This window comes from Biomphalaria glabrata, chromosome 5 (assembly GCF_947242115.1).
Source record: "Biomphalaria glabrata chromosome 5, xgBioGlab47.1, whole genome shotgun sequence".
Lineage (NCBI taxonomy): Eukaryota > Metazoa > Mollusca > Gastropoda > Planorbidae > Biomphalaria > Biomphalaria glabrata.
In genome coordinates this window covers 45,403,212-45,420,744 of record NC_074715.1, presented here as the reverse complement: position 1 = coordinate 45,420,744, position 17,533 = coordinate 45,403,212, and the positions used below count along the sequence as shown (strand labels likewise).

General features: G+C 37.3%; 1 protein-coding gene across 4 annotated transcripts in view; it reads left to right on the top strand.

Annotated features, from left to right (window-relative positions):
• The window catches only part of LOC106060637 (caspase activity and apoptosis inhibitor 1-like), a 121,833-nt gene that overhangs the window by 43,377 nt on the left and 60,923 nt on the right, over nucleotides 1-17,533 (top strand). The gene's annotated exons all lie outside the window — the stretch shown is intronic.

The window sequence follows — 17,533 nt, the reverse complement described above, 5'->3', positions numbered from 1 at the left end:
GGTTGTCCTGCCTCATGTCGTCTGTCCGTCACTTGTTCAACCAGGATCGTTATCTGAAAACACAGATTACCCTTGTCAGGTCAAGGTTCTCACACGAAAGTGCACCCCAGTTTGTTCAGAGTAGTATTACGTAATGAATTAATAGCCTGCAATAACTGGTAAGATTGCCTAAGGTAGTCACGTTAAAGGAAGTGATGAAACGAAGGTTTATTATCATGCATTTTTTTTTTACATAAATGTCTCGAAATCAGCAAATGACTTAGCGATTGGCCTAACTACATTATGCTTTGCTTGTCTTTCTCCAAAATATTATATAATATAAAAGTAAATTTTTAGCATGTATCAACACCGTTTGAGCAATCCTGATAAAACCTGGCATGGAATCTTGTTACATAGTTTCGAAGCAGGGCCGGATTTACCTTTAGGCAACACAAGCTACAGGTTAGGGCCCTAAGAAATATTTAGCACTGGCATCGGGTAACTGGACTTGGAAATAGGGCTCCATATCTCAAATAGATTAGGGCCTTTTCACATCTAAAGACGGCACTGTTTCTGAGGCAGTATGTTGCTTTACATCCGCTCTCCGTCTCTATCCGGGGTCCTAATTTAAAAAAAAAAAGTTTTACTTCAGTTTTATTCATTTTGTTTTACTCGGTCAAAGCTGTTTATCTCTGCTAGTAGTCAACACCGTTTACACTATAGAAATCTTTTGTGTGCAAAAAAATTCACTTAACGTTTGATGCTCTAATGAAGCTAATGCTTGAAAAAAATCTGAGACTTTTAGCACTACATCGACCAGTGGAAGTAGTTTGTGTAGCTAGTTGAGTGCACCGAACAATGTCTTTGTTCTGCGTAGGATCAGCTCACCGCCAAAAGAAAATGTTTTGTCTCCCCGCGAAACAAATGTTTGTATAACATTGTGGAACTTCATGCAGCCTGGTGATGATGCATTTCACTTGGTCTTCTTTGACACTTCATCTTATGTGTGTTTCTCAAGTAAGCGGTTTCTCTTGAGTTGGTTTATGACTTCAAGCTATACAGTAATCTTACTACATATTGTCCACTCATTCAATGAGGTAATTCCGAATCTCTGACCTACTTTATAAAAGGTCACGTGACTGTGGTCTTATACATGGCAATAATGGCAATATCTTCCTATGATAAGATGTAGATCTAGATTTAGTGCTAGCCTAGATCTAGTAGACCTACTAAATAATCATAAAAAATTATCGAATTATTGCAACATACTTTTTTATTACTTAAAGATGTATAGATCTAGACTATTTTCATGTTTAAATTACAATGAAATCAATGAGGTCATTGATGTAAACAACACACCCACGTGACTGAGAAAATATCCAGAACTACCCCATTCACATAGAACAATTTTGTATAGAAAACAGCTACGTAAAGTTCCCAAACGTTGACTCCAGTATGAATATTAATTACCATCTGATGCATTAAATTATTGGGTTGTAGTCCCGAAAAAAAAGCAGCATTTGTACATCAGTTTTGTTTTTTTTTTAAGCCTTGAAGCAAGTGCAGAGAGAACCGCTGTAACGGAGTCTAATTGACTTGTTCCTCAAGTCTGGACCAAATCTATTGTTGCTGGTACAGTCTCCCCGTTTTTTGTTTTATTACCTTGTCATTTCAATGTCACTTCCTACACGAAGAGTTAATTGAATGTGTGTCTGTGTGCGTCCATGTTGTGTATGCCAGTGTTGGTGGCGGTGGGGGAGAGTCAGAAGGTGAATGATAGTTTAGGCTAACCCTCCCTGGTCAATTATTGTTGTTTCTAAACGTGCGCCTTATCGCAAGCTTGCTACACAAAATGAATGTCAATATTTAGACTTGGGCTTACATTTCTTCTAGAATTAGAAATGACTGAAGGATTCGTTTTCCAAAGCATTTTTTGTTGTCTAGTGTTCTGTGGCTACATATTTCCTGCAGTATAGACAGACTGGTGATCACTGTCTTACTATGCATATAAAGTCCTTATGTAGAAAATAACTTTTATTTGACATAGAGATCTAATCTTATATCGGCCTACAACGATTCCTACGGTAATCACCCAGTCTACTATTTTACTACTGTTCTTGTATAATTAAAAAAAGCTGATATATAAAATCTGACCATGTTGTTGCTACTTGAAGACTAAGATTAAAATACTTTACATGAACACTATTGTAAATACAACGATACTATTCCTTTTTTTTTTTCTTATCAAGTGCCACCCTATTATAACTTTGTTCAACCAACACCATTCAATGTTAACAAATTGAACCTTGGCTGAAGTCCACTCTACAGCCTCTTGGCTCTGGACGCTGTTTAAATATCTTTAACCTTAATTGGCTGTTATAGAAAGGATTCGTGCAAAGAGGAGACAAATGGCACTCTAACATGAAATGCTAAACATTTTTTTGTTTAAATAATTTTTAAATAGAAATGTTGAAAGTGTTTAAATTTCCGAGTTGCTAAAAATAAATTAAGGATGTATTTTCCTACTTTGCATAAGATTTAGTGCCATTTAGGGATTCTAATCAACTAATTACGAATCCGAACTAAATTCATCAGCCGAAACATCTATAAAATATTCTTCTGAAGCTTCGTCTCTTTTTTTTTTTTTTTTTTTTGATTCCTCGGGGCCTTTTTTCATTCAATTTTCTTGACTTAATTGTTGGACTTTATTGTACTCAGTTTTTGTCTTCAAATCCGCGAATTCCTCTCAGTCTATATCTACTCTTAAATGGATCAGTAAACATGGAAACAGTTTTAATCCTTTATTCATTTGCCTTTTCATAGACAGCAGAGGTCGCAAAAGGGGGTGGGAAACGGGGTATTCAATATGAAGACTAGATCCTGTATATCTATATGAAGACTAGATCCTGTATGTCTATATGAAGACTAGATCCTGTATGTCTATATGAAGACTAGATCCTGTATGTCTATATGAAGACTAGATCCTGTATGTCTATATGAAGACTAGATCCTGTATGTCAATATGAAGACTAGATCCTGTATGTCTATATGAAGACTAGATCCTGTATGTCTATATGAAGACTAGATCCAGTAGGTCAATATGAAGACTAGATCCTGTATGTCTATATGAAGACTAGATCCTGTATGTCTATATGAAGACTAGATCCTGTATGTCTATATGAAGACTAGATCCTGTATGTCTATATGAAGACTAGATCCTGTATGTCTATATGAAGACTAGATCCTGTATGTCTATATGAAGACTAGATCCTGTATGTCTATATGAAGACTAGATCCTGTATGTCTATATGAAGACTAGATCCTGTATGTCTATATGAAGACTAGATCCTGTATGTCTATATGAAGACTAGATCCTGTATGTCTATATGAAGACTAGATCCTGTATGTCAATATGAAGACTAGGTCCTGTATGTCTATATGAAGACTAGATCCTGCATGTCTGTTTGAAGACTAGATCATGCATGTCAATATGAAGACTAGATCCTGTATGTCTATATGAAGACTAGATCCAGTATGTCAATATGAAGACTAGATCCTGTATGTCTATATGAAGACTAGATCCTGTATGTCTATATGAAGACTAGATCCTGTATGTCAATATGAACACTAGATCCTGTATGTCAATATGAAGACTAGATCCTGTATGTCTGTGGCTAAAGTGTTGACTGGGCAAAGGTCTTGAAAACATTCAATCACCGGAGTCTGTTTTAGCGAAGGGAACTGCTTCTTTTTACAAACATACAAGATTTTTTTTACTGTTTTTACTTTTGCTTTACATACATCTGTTTGTCCTAGAGCTTTTAAATATACTTAGGTCAAGGAGATGTGGTAGGGTTTGGAAACAAAAAAAAAAAGGATTTGATCTCATTTGCACATTACAATCGGTTTGAATTCATGCCAATGTCGATTCAATGTATAAACTTAAAGAAACATTAGTAGTTAATAAAATATTGTGAGTCTCAAATTGATATTGATTCTAATGAGTTGAACATCTGAAATAGTATAATGGTCTTGTACATCTTCCTCCAATGTCCTTTCGGTGAAGTTCGATGGTCTTACCGATTTGGAATCTTCATTTGAGTCAGCACTGTGCTGACGTGTTTTTGAAAATCTCCGTATCAACGTACCAAAGAGAGCCGGAATCCTGGGACTAGCCAACTTGTAAATACATTGGTATCTCTAACAGCGTGTTGTCAATTAGAATCGATACCAAAGCTACTCTCAAATTTATCTTCTTTATTCCTTCTGGTGATTCTTCAATTTCTGGAAATGAGATTGGATAGCGTCCGAGAAGAAAGCATTGTTTGACGAGGAACACGGGAGGGGGGGGCGAAGTAGGGTAGGGGTCGAGATGGATAAGGCACTCAGTGTCTGGTATATTTGGTCAAAGAATTTTTTTTTTTTTTAGTTTTAAGAAATCAACCCAGATTTTGGTTGTCTTGGTCCTGGCTTTATCTTAAGTTGTGGTGTGTCTGACCAACATGGGCGTCGTTTAGTTTCCGCGTGTCATGCTGGGACTAGAAACCATAAAACAAGAGAAAAGGGGGAGCCTATTCTAATTGTTTTTTGTTTTGTTTTTTTCAGAACAGAGTTAAAAGGGTTGCTGCCCTTTTTAATGTCTACTTTATTACAATCAAAACTTAAAAAAAAAAATACTGGGGGGTGGGGGGTGGGTGGCGTTGTATAAAGACGGTCGATGGTCATAAACTTAAAAATGACCTGCCTCAGTTACAGCCTTTATCTCCGCTATCATTTTATGGCACTGTGAGGCTTGCCTGGAAGAGGGGGGAGGGAGACGGAGGAGGCATATGGTTTATCAACTATGCCAGTGTGTACATGATTGTGTATTATAAACCTGTCTGTGAAATGTTCATCAACTGAACTTTTGACTTTTAGAATTCAGTTTTTTTACGAAGCATGTTTGTCTTCAAATAAAATGGCTGTATGCGTGCCGCTTTTCTAAAGTCTTTGTTATCTGTAACGGAGCACATTGGACCTTAATGACTTGGTCTTCAACAAAAAGAAGAAATAAGTTATTTAAAGCGACATCACTCAGGTTAACGTTTCAAAGTGATTAGCAGACGAGAATAGAGAACTGAAAGAGCATCCATCTTGTGCAGTTTTTAGATTAAAAAGTAAAGTTCCCTTTCAGAACTAGCGATCTATAAGGCAGATGGTGTTAAGGTCATCTGTTTCTTTGTTCTACAGTTAACGAGCAGGGTGTCATGTGGCCAGCACAACGACCAACCGCCTTTACTTTCACCACTTAAAGTCAGGTACCGATTAGAGATGGGTGGACTCAAGGGCACCCTAAAAATCACAATCACAAAATTCAAAATCAATGCCAACTACTATATTACATTATATTAATAGATGCCCTAGTCTCCTGTCCCGGGCCATTCTTACCATCTTGTTCTAGGTGTAACCAAACTAGTGACTGTCTCTAGTTCTCGTCGCCAGGTGCTTTTAGGACGCCCTTTCTTTCTATTGCCTTGTGGTTTCCACTTCAATGCCTGCCTTGTGATGCTAGTTGGAGCTATGCGCGAAGTTTGTCCAATCCAGCTTCATCTTCTCTTTCTGATTTTTTTTCTTCTACTGAAGATGGTTGGTTCATTGCAGGAGGTCACTGTTGCAGATGGTGTCTGGAGGCAGCTGTTAATGAAGGTGTACACTTTCCTAAGGGCAGTTTTAGTCGAAATGACCTTAACATTAGTGCCGTATTGTTTATCTAAGGCCCATAACCGAGATGTTCTTTCAAATTTCAGCTGCTGCCTGCATTGTTTTTCCACTTTCATACATAGTCGTCACATTTCATTTTCCTATGTGAATTAGTTTCCTGGTCGCTAGAAGGATATTCGGCTTAGCGGCTTTCTTTCGACTTTCACCACTTTTGTTTCATGATTCTTTGGATACAAGAGCCTTCTGTTCTCAGGGGAAAATAGTAGAAGGAACATACGGTTGACTTTCTGTGGCTATTTAGTTTTTAGGGTGGTGTTGCTAGCCCTACGCCCGGCTTTCCTTCTTTATTCTGCCTTGGGACAAGCCGAGAATGACCTCTCTGGTGGAGTTAACTTATTTATAATTATGTTTCTATTGTTTCACTACTAGTAACTCAGATTTTCAGACTTGATCTATAGCTCTAGAATATAGGACTTGTACTTGGTAGTACATGTTTTCATTGTTCAGTAAAAAACTGGCGTTAAAGTAAATATCATGGCCGGTGGATAGTTTAAAAAAAAATATCTTAAGTTAGTTCACAGTATACCGATACAGAAAGCAATAGTTTGATTACCTCATTCTATTGTTGATTAACACTAGTATCAGATCTTAATTTTTCTATATAATTGTCTGTTTTTTTCTGATGTAGGGATGTACAAAATATTGAACTTCAGTTATACTCGTACAGAAAATGACTGTTTTCGTGTTGAGTTCACTTACGTTATCTATTATGTCATTAATGTTCATTGATCACTCAAATTTGAAATAACTAGAAACAGATAGTTATGCTGTTTACATTTCAAACTGTAAGTAGCTGCTAAGTAAAGGCAGTACAAACTCAGATTGCTGGTGGTCCTAGGCAAGACTGCTCATCAATTAAAAAGAAAATCCAGCTCCGTCACAGCCACTTTTGTGTTTAGTTTTAATCCTTCTTCATTGTTTGTGCCAGTGGCTGAGTACATACACCCTGTAACCCCACCTCCACCCCACCTCGCCTTGTTGACATTGCCCTACGGCTCGACTTCCGTTTCTGAGCCTCCACCCCTCTCCGTAGTTTAATCCTTTAGTGACGCATTTAATAGATCAGTAGAAAAAAATCGATTTATATTTAATGATAAAAGTAAAAAAAAAAAAAAAAAAGCTTTGGCTACATTTACTTCGCACGCACACACTGGCCCTCACACAGGTTCCCACACTTTAACTGTTTCAAAAAGAAGTGATTTCATCCTGGCCTGAAGGAGCAAATTATTTACTCAACCGCCCACTTTAACAAGACTTCAGTTTCAATACAAGAGGGCTATTCACGCACTCTTTTTTTTGTGTTGTTGAAGGAATCGCTCTTAGAAATCGATGAATCGATTAAAATCTGGTGGAATAGAAAGTCATTTGAACTTTTTTTTTTTTTTAAGTTACAGGTTACAGACGTGACTGTGTAGAGCAGTTTTATATCGTCGTATTTCTCTGTATCTGTTTATATTTTGTACAAATCATATTGATCCTACCTAATATCTCGAACTCAATTATTTCATTCATATATAGGATTGTCCCTTTTTTTTTTTTAATTGCGTTGCTATAGTCTTTCACGTAGTCCTATCTGGCTCTTATATGCATTGTGTGTGTGATTGTTGGAGATGTTACATTCCTTAGTACAGGCACATTTCTTATTTCGTACGCTAGAACAAATTCGTACAAGTGCTCCTTCTTCCCTAGTGCTGTTAGAGAATGGAATAGGTTGCCTAAATCAGCCAGGTAAACCAACGAATTAGCAGAGTGTAAGTCATTGAATAACTTGCAGGACTAGATTGATATCTTCTTTTTCGAAGTAACGTCTGAAAAATGTAAGATAAGATAAGTATTTAAGAGAGAGAGAGAGAGAGTCCTTATCCATTACATGCATTTTGTTTTAAGTCTACCTTGATGACTTTCTGAGCCCTTTTCAAATTTCAATGGCTTCTTAAAGATCCCATAAATGACGCCGCGTCTGATCTGTTTTCATTTCTCCTGGGCTTGCCCTGTCTTTGTCTCCATTTGGTCGTAGCGGTGAAATCCGATTGTCCTGGACAAGTTGAACTCCACTACGTGTTCCGTAACAAGATGGCAAGACGCCCTTACGGAACTTGGCTCCTTAACCTGCGGCGCTCCCTTTTCTTCTCTTAGTGTTATTCTTGTCGTTTTTTTTTTCCTTCCCCGTGCCACATTCTTACGGGGATCGGGGGCTAATTGTCCAGCCCTAAGCAGATTGGTCGGCCGGAGGGGACAAAGGGCCGGTTTTTTTCAATCCGCTGTCTGGTTGATGGAGATGGAGGGCACTGGCTCTCACGACTGACAGCGATTCTTTTTGAACTTGTTGTGATTGCGACGACAGGGGTGGGTGGGTGTGATTAAAGAATTAGTGGGAGCCGAGTCTTTTTTTTTTGTTTCGACGTAGTATTCAACTAGTTCTTAAAATTTTGACTACAATCTTGAATTATCTGGAATCGATACCATCCAAGTCATATTTGAAACAAAATGTACCACTCAGGCTCTGTTAATCGTTTGATATATGCCAATAAAATTTTAGAAATATTAATAAAGGGTTTTTAGTGCTGGAATAAATGACGATAAAGATTGACATTGAACATGTTATAATAGCAGCTACCAAAGTCATTAAGTGATGGAAGTGAAGTATAAATTTAGATCGTGAAACAAAAATACACAACAAACACAATCTACAATTGTACAAAACTTTTCTAGTATTTCAGAATGCATTAAAAAAAAACAACTTCTTTATACAATTTATGTGCGATAATTTTTCACTTCATAACTAATGAATATTTTAAATAAAGGTAACACTTTATTTCCCGTCCCATGCCCTCTCACTAGAGAAAGAAATCTTGACTAACATTTAACTATTTCTTTTACAAATAAAATAAACTTGACTTTTATGAACAGATTCATACAACTTTCAGGACAACCCAAGTGAAATTCCAAGAACTAGAATGAAATATATTTTAACTTAGAACTATCTTCCAACATGCATTTCATCACACGCCTTCTCTTTCTCTCCCGTTCATCCCCTTTTATCCACGTATCTGAGTCAATCCTTGTCGAAGTTACATCAGCCACACACAAGCACACTCCATAACCTTCAGATAGTTCACTAGGTTTGATCAAATAAAATACATGAATTCATTGGTGAGAATGTTTTTCAACCAATTTCAAATATTCAAAGGAACAAAATAGCTGAATACATGATTTGTGATACTACCATATTTGTTTCCTGCCCAATGTATTGCCCAAGATCCTCAATAGTCCTCCGTTGTTTTATTTACTCATTTATTTGAAGTTTTACCATCTTTATCCTCCCTATATTTGTGTTGAACCCTGGTCCATCTCTCCTTGACCTTATTTCGCCTCCCCCCACACCCCTGTACCAAGTGAAACATATCCCATTACAAATATCCTCGGACAGAAATTAAAATGGGGGAATAAAAGAAATAAATCAGTACTTTTTTTTTTCTTGGAGGGTACGGATTCCCTGATACTCTACCCCCTGCTCCAAAATCGAAAGATGGAGGTCTTTTTTTTTTCTGTACAAGAGATAAAGGGGTGGGGGACTGAGCGTATCAGAAAGAAAAGGGTTTTGTGGGAGGCAGCTATTAAGAGATATGTAACTTTTCCTATGGGGAGAGCGGTGGCTGAGTTTTTAAGAGCTTGCCTTCCGAAACTGAAGTCTTGGTTTCGAATCTCGCTGAAGACTGGGATTTTGAATTTCGGTATTTTTAGGGAGCCCCTGAATCCACTCAACTCTAGTGGGCACCTGACTTAAGCTGGGAAAATTAAAGGCGGTTGGTGCTGGCCACTTGACAGCCTGCTTTATAACCGTTGGCCAAAGAAACAGATGACCTTAACATCATCTGCCCCATAGATCGCAAGGTCTGAAAACGAAACTTTTTTTTTTAACTCTTTAACTTGTTGAATGAGGATACATTTAGTTTGCTCTCGTCGCTAAAATGAAAGCTGGAGAAACATCTCCGAAATGAGAACTACCTACTCTATCCTACTCTACAGTGATAACAAAACAACAACTTATTATGTCATTTGTACGTTCTGGTAAAGTAAAAAAGTTTAGCAGAGTTTGTTACATTGCTCGGCTCTTCATCTTATCGTCTATTATATAAACACATTGTAATGTATAGTTTTAATGTTACTTCTAAGTGGGATTGACGGAGGCGACTGTTTTATTTCTCTCTCTCTCTCTCTCTCTCTCTCTCTCTCTCTCTTCATAGTTGTAATGCAGTCCTCTCTTATTCCCAAATGTTCTCTTTATTTATTCTTCCTTTCTCTCACTCTCCTCCTTTCCTTCTCTATTTCCTTTCATTCCTCTCTCACTACCTTCCTTCTCTCTTATGATTTCTATATCTCCACTCACTCATTACCTATATTTCTTTTTAAAACTCATCCAGCTCCCTCTCTGTAGAACACTAACAATATATACACATATCTGAAAAAGTTATCTTTACATATTTTTGTAATATCTACAATGTTCCATTTATATACTCATTTGTAAATGACAATTTATAGTCAATATGTTTATATAGAACTAAACCGTCACTTAGTGGTGGAAACGTGAATCGAATGAGTTTCCTGATGATGTCAAATGTGATGCACTTTTAAAGATGTTTGTTCAGATCGAGTATGGGGGGAAAAAAAAATTGGAACTTAACACAGGAGGTACCAACTATCTCTCTCTTACACACACACACACACACATCGAAAATATATTGGTCTAACGGTCATTCTCAATTTACTTCTTTCTTTGTGGACTTAAAGGGAAAATTAAGAATTCGCAAAGAAAGAAAGTGGGGGGAAAGGAGGGTGGTGGCGGCACGTGCTAGTGGACATGGCCGTACAGAAGGGGATGATTTAGGGGGGGGATAGGGGTCAGGAGCGCTATAACATGATCCTTGTTGGGGGTGGCGATTCTAAGGGCAATAACTGAAGAAAAAAAAAATGTCCCCCTGGCCCTGAATTCTCCGAAGGTCATTTTTGGCTGGGGGTCTTCATCGATCTCCTCGGTGATGACTGGCTATGGTTAAATGTTGGTAATGGTACCAGGCTGGTCAGTTTGGATTAGGAGGGGGGAGGGAGGAAGAAGGTTTCAAATGTTACTTAATGTGTTTTTCATTGAAAGTTTGTTTTTGTTCCAAATGTTTGACTCGTACGATCAAGTTTCTCTTACTCTGTACAAATCAATATGCAGCGTGTACCGTCTAGGAACTCATCTTGTAAAAGTAAAAGCCTTCTTTTAAGTTGCTATTACAGTGGAAAAGATCCTCCATAGTGATGAAGTAAACTGGTTTATTTCATAGCTAGATGTATGTGTCATTTACAGGCATGAAACGTTCTGTTCATTGCTCAAAGAAACACGAAATTGTCTCCCAGCTTGTGTGTTGGTTAAGACTTAATATAAATCTTTATTTAATTGAATTAGCATGATGGAAACTTACATTATGTTTATTATAATATAAGCGTTGATGATAGTCCGAAACGCAATACTGTACGACTAGGAATCCACTTACTGGGTCCTTCACCTTCACCTATCCGTTAGTCTGTGGAACCGTTGGGACACCACACATGATCAGTCGACCGTTTTTTCCATTCCTCTTTGTCTTTTGCCCTGTACAGAATTATAATGACTGTGTAGGAGGTTGTTTTCAAGTTGTAAAAGGGAGGTAAGACGCCGCCTTTGGTTGTTGTCGTAAATGTTTTTTTTTTTTTAAAAAAAAGCTTGCAGTGTCCACAAAGGAAACATACGGACTGCGACGCTTGTACACGCTGGTGCTCACACACACACTCGCATCGCCAACCATCACCCTTAGTCTTCTCAGCTCCCCCAACTGGACACTTGAATTAATGATTCTTTCTCACCCCTTCACACCCCTTTGTAAGCCCTCCTCACTCGCCGTTCCACCCCCCACCCCCCACCACCACTTTTTTTTTTGCTTGGGTCTTAATGCCGCTGGAGTGATTGGTGGGAGGGAGGGAGTTATTTTGAGTCTTGGGTTTAAATTTATTGTGTCTGGTCCAGTAAAATTTCTGATTGCTACTGGACCAAAAGCGACATCGATCCTGGTCAGAATTGTAATTTTTTTTTATTAGTTGGAATCTAGAGGTTTTTTTTTTTTTGTTTTTTTTGTTAAACAAATGCCAAGATAAGATATGAACAAGGATAGAAAAAAAACAACCTAACTATCTCCAGGTTTAGAAAGTTCTAGCAGAAGCTGATAACTTTTCTTGTTTATAATGTTTGGTGATAAGTCTTGAGTTTGACATTAACTATGGATTGGATCATGACCTGTCTAGGTCTGACACTTGTAGACTAAGACGATCTTTTTGAGACTAATCTCTACAGTGTTCACTAAAACAACTTAAAAAGCTAAATCTCTAAGAATGACCCATTCTCATGTAGCTCGACATGCAGCTAATAGATCCACTGACTCATTTTGGTCTTTCCAATGTGCACCTTTTTGTTTTGGTTAAAATCAAACATGGATATGGTACACTCTAATCATGTCTAATGTTTAGAACCATGACAGAAGGTGGTCTGTGCTGTGCGTGGCTCTTTTCTCGCTCTGTTGAGTTCTTATAAATTCTATCTCACTGTTTTCCTCATCATGCCCAAACTCGGTATAAAGGTTTCTCAGAAGTAACACGAACACTTATAATTAGCAAAATAAAAAAAAAAATATTTTTAAAGAAAACAAGTAGCTTACATGAAGTAAATAACCACAAAGTTAATGTCATGCCTCTCAATACTGCAAGATTTAAACCCTTTGCTATATGAAACAAAACTAATTTACCACAAATTCATTAATTAATTGTTTGATTTTTTTTTTTAATTTGGTTCATGTGTTGTCATACAGAATGAAGAATTGTAAAATGTTTCATTCTAATCCGAGAATGGGAAGTGGGAGAAATAACGTGTTCAAGTTTTATACCAGACAGAATGAGTTGATATAAACTTTTTCATGTAAAAAGACAAGGTTCAAGCTTTGTGTTGCATTGAGTGTATCTCTCGCGTTGTTACTCTTCTTTAGCTCATACTAATAGCATGCCTACAGATTTGTTGAGTTTCATTATCGAAACACAAAGTTTTCTCTTTTTTACATTTATTATTTCATTTTGATATATGTACCCTTGCGTTATATAGATATACATAAACCTAGGTAAACATATGCAATGTACGATTACTCTAGTTGACCAGGAAGTATAACAAAACAAATCAACCGAAGATTTTCTTCCACGAAGTCAGAGTATAATAACAACAATGTTCAACTCATGATCACAGTTGTGAATGCGATTGAACTGTGAGGGCCGCCTACGAGTTTATGTTACCCGAACTCTCCTAATCACTTATTTTTCAATCTTTCTCTAAAACGTTTTGGTTGACTTTCTCTTTCTCTCTCTGTCCATTGTACCTAGTATTAAGACATTTTCTAAGAAACTTCAGTGCGAAAAATCAATGTCTTGAATAACCTCCTCAATTGTCTGCTCTGCTTGCTTAAGTATCTATTTGTTGTTCTAATTGTTTGAGAAGTAGATGTAACATTGAACAACTAGAAATCTAAAAGTGTTTAATGCAATGTCATATTTGTGAGCTTTCTCTCAATTTCACAGACACACACGCGCGCACACACACGTGTACGCACATACATTGTATAATGGATAATAGAAAAAAAAACGTTTTCTGCAAGTCTAATGTTTACCCTTCTCCAAATTCGTTAAAAACTTATTAAAAAAAAACAAAAACAAAATAAAAAACTCAAGCCTGTATTTCATAACCATAAATAATATTGCCGGCCTCTTGGTTCATGAAAAAGTCAGCAGTCGTTGCATTTCCTTAATTGTCGACGTATTGATTGGACAATGTTCTGAAGCAGACGACAGACTCGCCAATGCTCGTGACCTTCAATGGGCATGACGGGAAACAAACAAAAAAAAAAGTCGCAAACATTTTGAGAGTCAAATAAAAAATAAAACAAACAAAAAATCATATTGATATAAAAAAAAAGCTAGGGGAAAAAAACAACAACACGAATAACCGTTTAACATTCTGTTTCTGTCGGCTTGATTCATTTCGGGTTAATGGGTGCGCTCGACTTAGATCTGGGGCATTAAACTTAGTCTGGCGAATGATACATTAGTTTAAGCTTCGACGTTGTTCTTGTTTTGTTAGTTTCTGCTGGCACCAGGTCTTGGTGTTTGGACTAATTAAAACATTGCTTCAGACTAGGATCGACTGAACTCTATTTAATTGCATGATATGGCCGACACATCTGATCTTATTTCTTAGAAATCTGTCACTTTTCTCTAATTTTCTAATACCACAGGAGGTCAAAGGTCTTCTTTCTTCAACACTCTGTTAGCAATGAACTCCCACTTATTGAATTCTACTAAAAAAAAAAGCACTTCAAAAACTTTAAAATACTACAGCGCAACCATAGAACAGATGTATACATATACAGTATTTAAAATACGGTACTATCGCTCTACCGTTCTTATTAGTATGTGTGTGATAATATTAGAAGTAGACTGACCATCTAGCAACGACGTCTTTGAGAATTAAGAATAGTTTGTCTTTTAAAAAGCTTCTAAGCTTTGCTGCACAATGTATAAGGCTTACCAGTCCCAGTTACTCTTGTATGAAGATGTTTAGTTGTCAGGGCATAGTTTAGAAGCTCATGGTTAGCAGCCTGCAATGTCAGTGTCACGTTTAAGGTTCGTAGCTAGTAGTTAGAAATCTCCTGATACTACAGATAAAATAGAGAGGTCGTCGTGTTCAGAGGATTTCAAGTATATTGTAACCATCAGACAAGATGGGCAGGTTTAAGTTAAAAACTAAAATTTGAATAATAAACTTTTATTTCTAGTTAAGCAGAATGTACTTTATGGGAAAAAGAGGATGGGGGGGGGGGGGTAACAGTTTCAAAAGCATCTTTTTCTTTAAGTCTCGTTCGGTTTCAGACAAGTGGACTTTTCATTGTGGCCAGTTTTTCTTCTTTTGGTTGACCCTTTTTCTCTTCCTCTGATATTGTCTTGTACGGCCATCGATTTGGCCATAGCTTTAGCGGTTTACGTCAACTGAAATTAGAGACTTTTTTATAAGGTCCCTCCCCGTCTCTTCAGCTGTTTTTCTCATTCTCAGCCCAGCCAGACCTCCCCGGCCTCTCTCACTCGCTTTAGATAGGTCTTTAAGTACTAATTTAGAAACAAATCGGCTACAGTTCGATAGCCAATCAATGTTTATCACGTGACGCGTTATCTTCTTATTCTCAGGTCATTCAGAGTTTCTTGATTTCGTTTGTAGCCATTGCTAGAATACCAAGAGTAGGGGTGAAAGGGGCTTGCCTAGACAAAAAAAAATAGTTTACCCTTTTTTTTTTGGTAAGTAACTTTGAAGAGCAACAAAGTTCATGATCTTTATTATATATATATATATATATATATATATATATATATATATATATATATATATATATATATATATATAATTCCTCCTATTGGCTTGCAAGCTCTTAAAGGGCTCAAAAGGTGATATGATTTGGATGGATACTTTGAAAACGGCTCTTAGGAAATCTTAGAAATTTGACACCTTATGTATTTTTGGGGAAAAATAATGACTGCATAAGAGTAATTGGCCACATAGTGAAAAGTCTTGTTTGACCGTTATAATTTTTTTTTTAAAAATCATATTAAAATCATATTTGGCTTACTTCTTGTTATTTTGAACACGGCATCGTCGGGAATTCCCGCACTCCGCTCAAATAGAAGAGCTTGATTTGACAAAACTCACTGGAAAGACTTTTTGCCAGAACGAAGCATTACAAGAAATAAATAGAATGAACATTCTAGACCAATATCTGCTTTTTAAAGGAAGAATTGATAAACACTGTTATTTTATACTATTTGTTCTGCAAAGTCCGCTCAGGCCTCTGAATAAGTCCATTATAGATTATATTGGCAGCTATAAGACTAAATCATTTTGGTCACTCTCTCCAACTACTGAACACTGTTGGGTATCTGTGTAAATGTATACTTGAAGTAAATTCCTTATAACAAAATTTAAACTCTGTATAAAGAAGAAAGAGTTTGATATCATTTGAGAAGACAGACTATAAACATTGAGTTCTCTGACATGTCCGCCTCTTGGGAAACCAAGGGAGAGAGAGAGAGAGAAAAAAAATGTTAAGAATGAATGCTGGAAGACACGTCTTGTAGAGACACATTATTTTTGTGAAGGTTTGCGACATTTTGAGTTTAAGACAAACCACTTTGAACATGAGTAATGGCAGCGTCGTGTGGGGGTAAAGAAAATAAAACATGACAATAATACTAAAATAACCTTGTACCGTGAGTTCTACACTTTCCAGCCCCTCATGTCCTCTCACTGCTCACGACTGGCGTCCGTTAAATGAGCCATGTTTCTTTGTCTTTGTCCCCCCCCCCGAGCCTCTTCGTGTACCCCCCTTACCCTCCGTGTTGCCACACCCCTTTCAGCGATCAAGTTAATAAACAGCACTCCATTACCCGCCACATTTGCCCATGTACGCCCCTTCATCAACCACTCCAAACGTCTTGTACTCTAGAAAATTCTCTTCCTGTCCTGACCCATCCTTCATCTCGAGTGCTGTTTTCTTTTTAATAAACAAATAAATACAAATGTCTGTGTTCCGACAAGCATAAGGTAGGCAGACTTTGCGTTTCAGCCTTAGAGCCTGGAAGAATGTCTGCTCAGCCCTCGTTACCTCTTTTTTTCACTCCCAAGTCTTCTCGTTCTCCTGCGATCCGTTTCTCCGGCTTCACAAACACGTGGACAAGTCCCTGCGAGTCGAAATGCTCGGCATATTTGTCACTTGCGATTAGGCCTCGTGGTTTCAGAGCCGTCGAGGGTTGAAATTAAGCGCTTGTCTCCATGGCACTAGGAAAAACAAATGAAAGCCAACTTAAAAGAAGATTAGACTATAGATTTTTTTTTGTACATGTGACTTGAGGTAACAGTTTGGAAAAACCTGAAAAAAGAATTTTAGATTTTTTTTTTCTAGCCGAGTCTTATTAATATACACGTTGATATTGTTTGTGTACATGTTGTCCTACAAGGTTATTATTGATGTCATAGCTCTATTCAAATGTAGAGTTTGTACGTCAAAGTTTTTGTTGTGGCGAGAAAGAAGATACTGTTCGTTATTGCATTTCAAAATCAAGTATGAATTGATTCTTTTTCTAGATCTGTAGATCTATGATCCAGCCGAATAAATTCTATCAAAATTTTGGTTTGTAATTGACTTATGTGTTAGAATAGTTTACCTTATGTTTTGTTGTTCTTTGTTGCAATCACTCCACAAACTGCTGACGTGTTCTCACGACGTTCAAATTGTCTTTCACATTCGGTATGTTTCTTCTGTTGTCCGCACAATGGTCTGCGGTCTGTAAGACTCCTTCCAGGATCTATTCCACATAGAATGAATGCTTCCACATGGAATCGTATGACAAGTTTCAAGCCTGTGATGCATTGGGCCTTCTAAAATGTTTGGCATTAGCAGCACGTGCGAGCACTTCGTTCTCTTAGTCGGAGTTTTGTGTGCATACGCAAGGAAAAACCAAGGTCATGAGAGTGGAGTTCATGGTTATGAGGTTAGAGTTTAACATGATGGGAGTAGCGTGTCAAGGTAATAAGGGTAGAATTCATGGTGACCTGTGTATAGTTCTAAGAAATGAGGGTATAGTTTGTGGTTATGTTGGGTTCAAGGCGTCTTGTGTAGTGTTCAAGGTTATG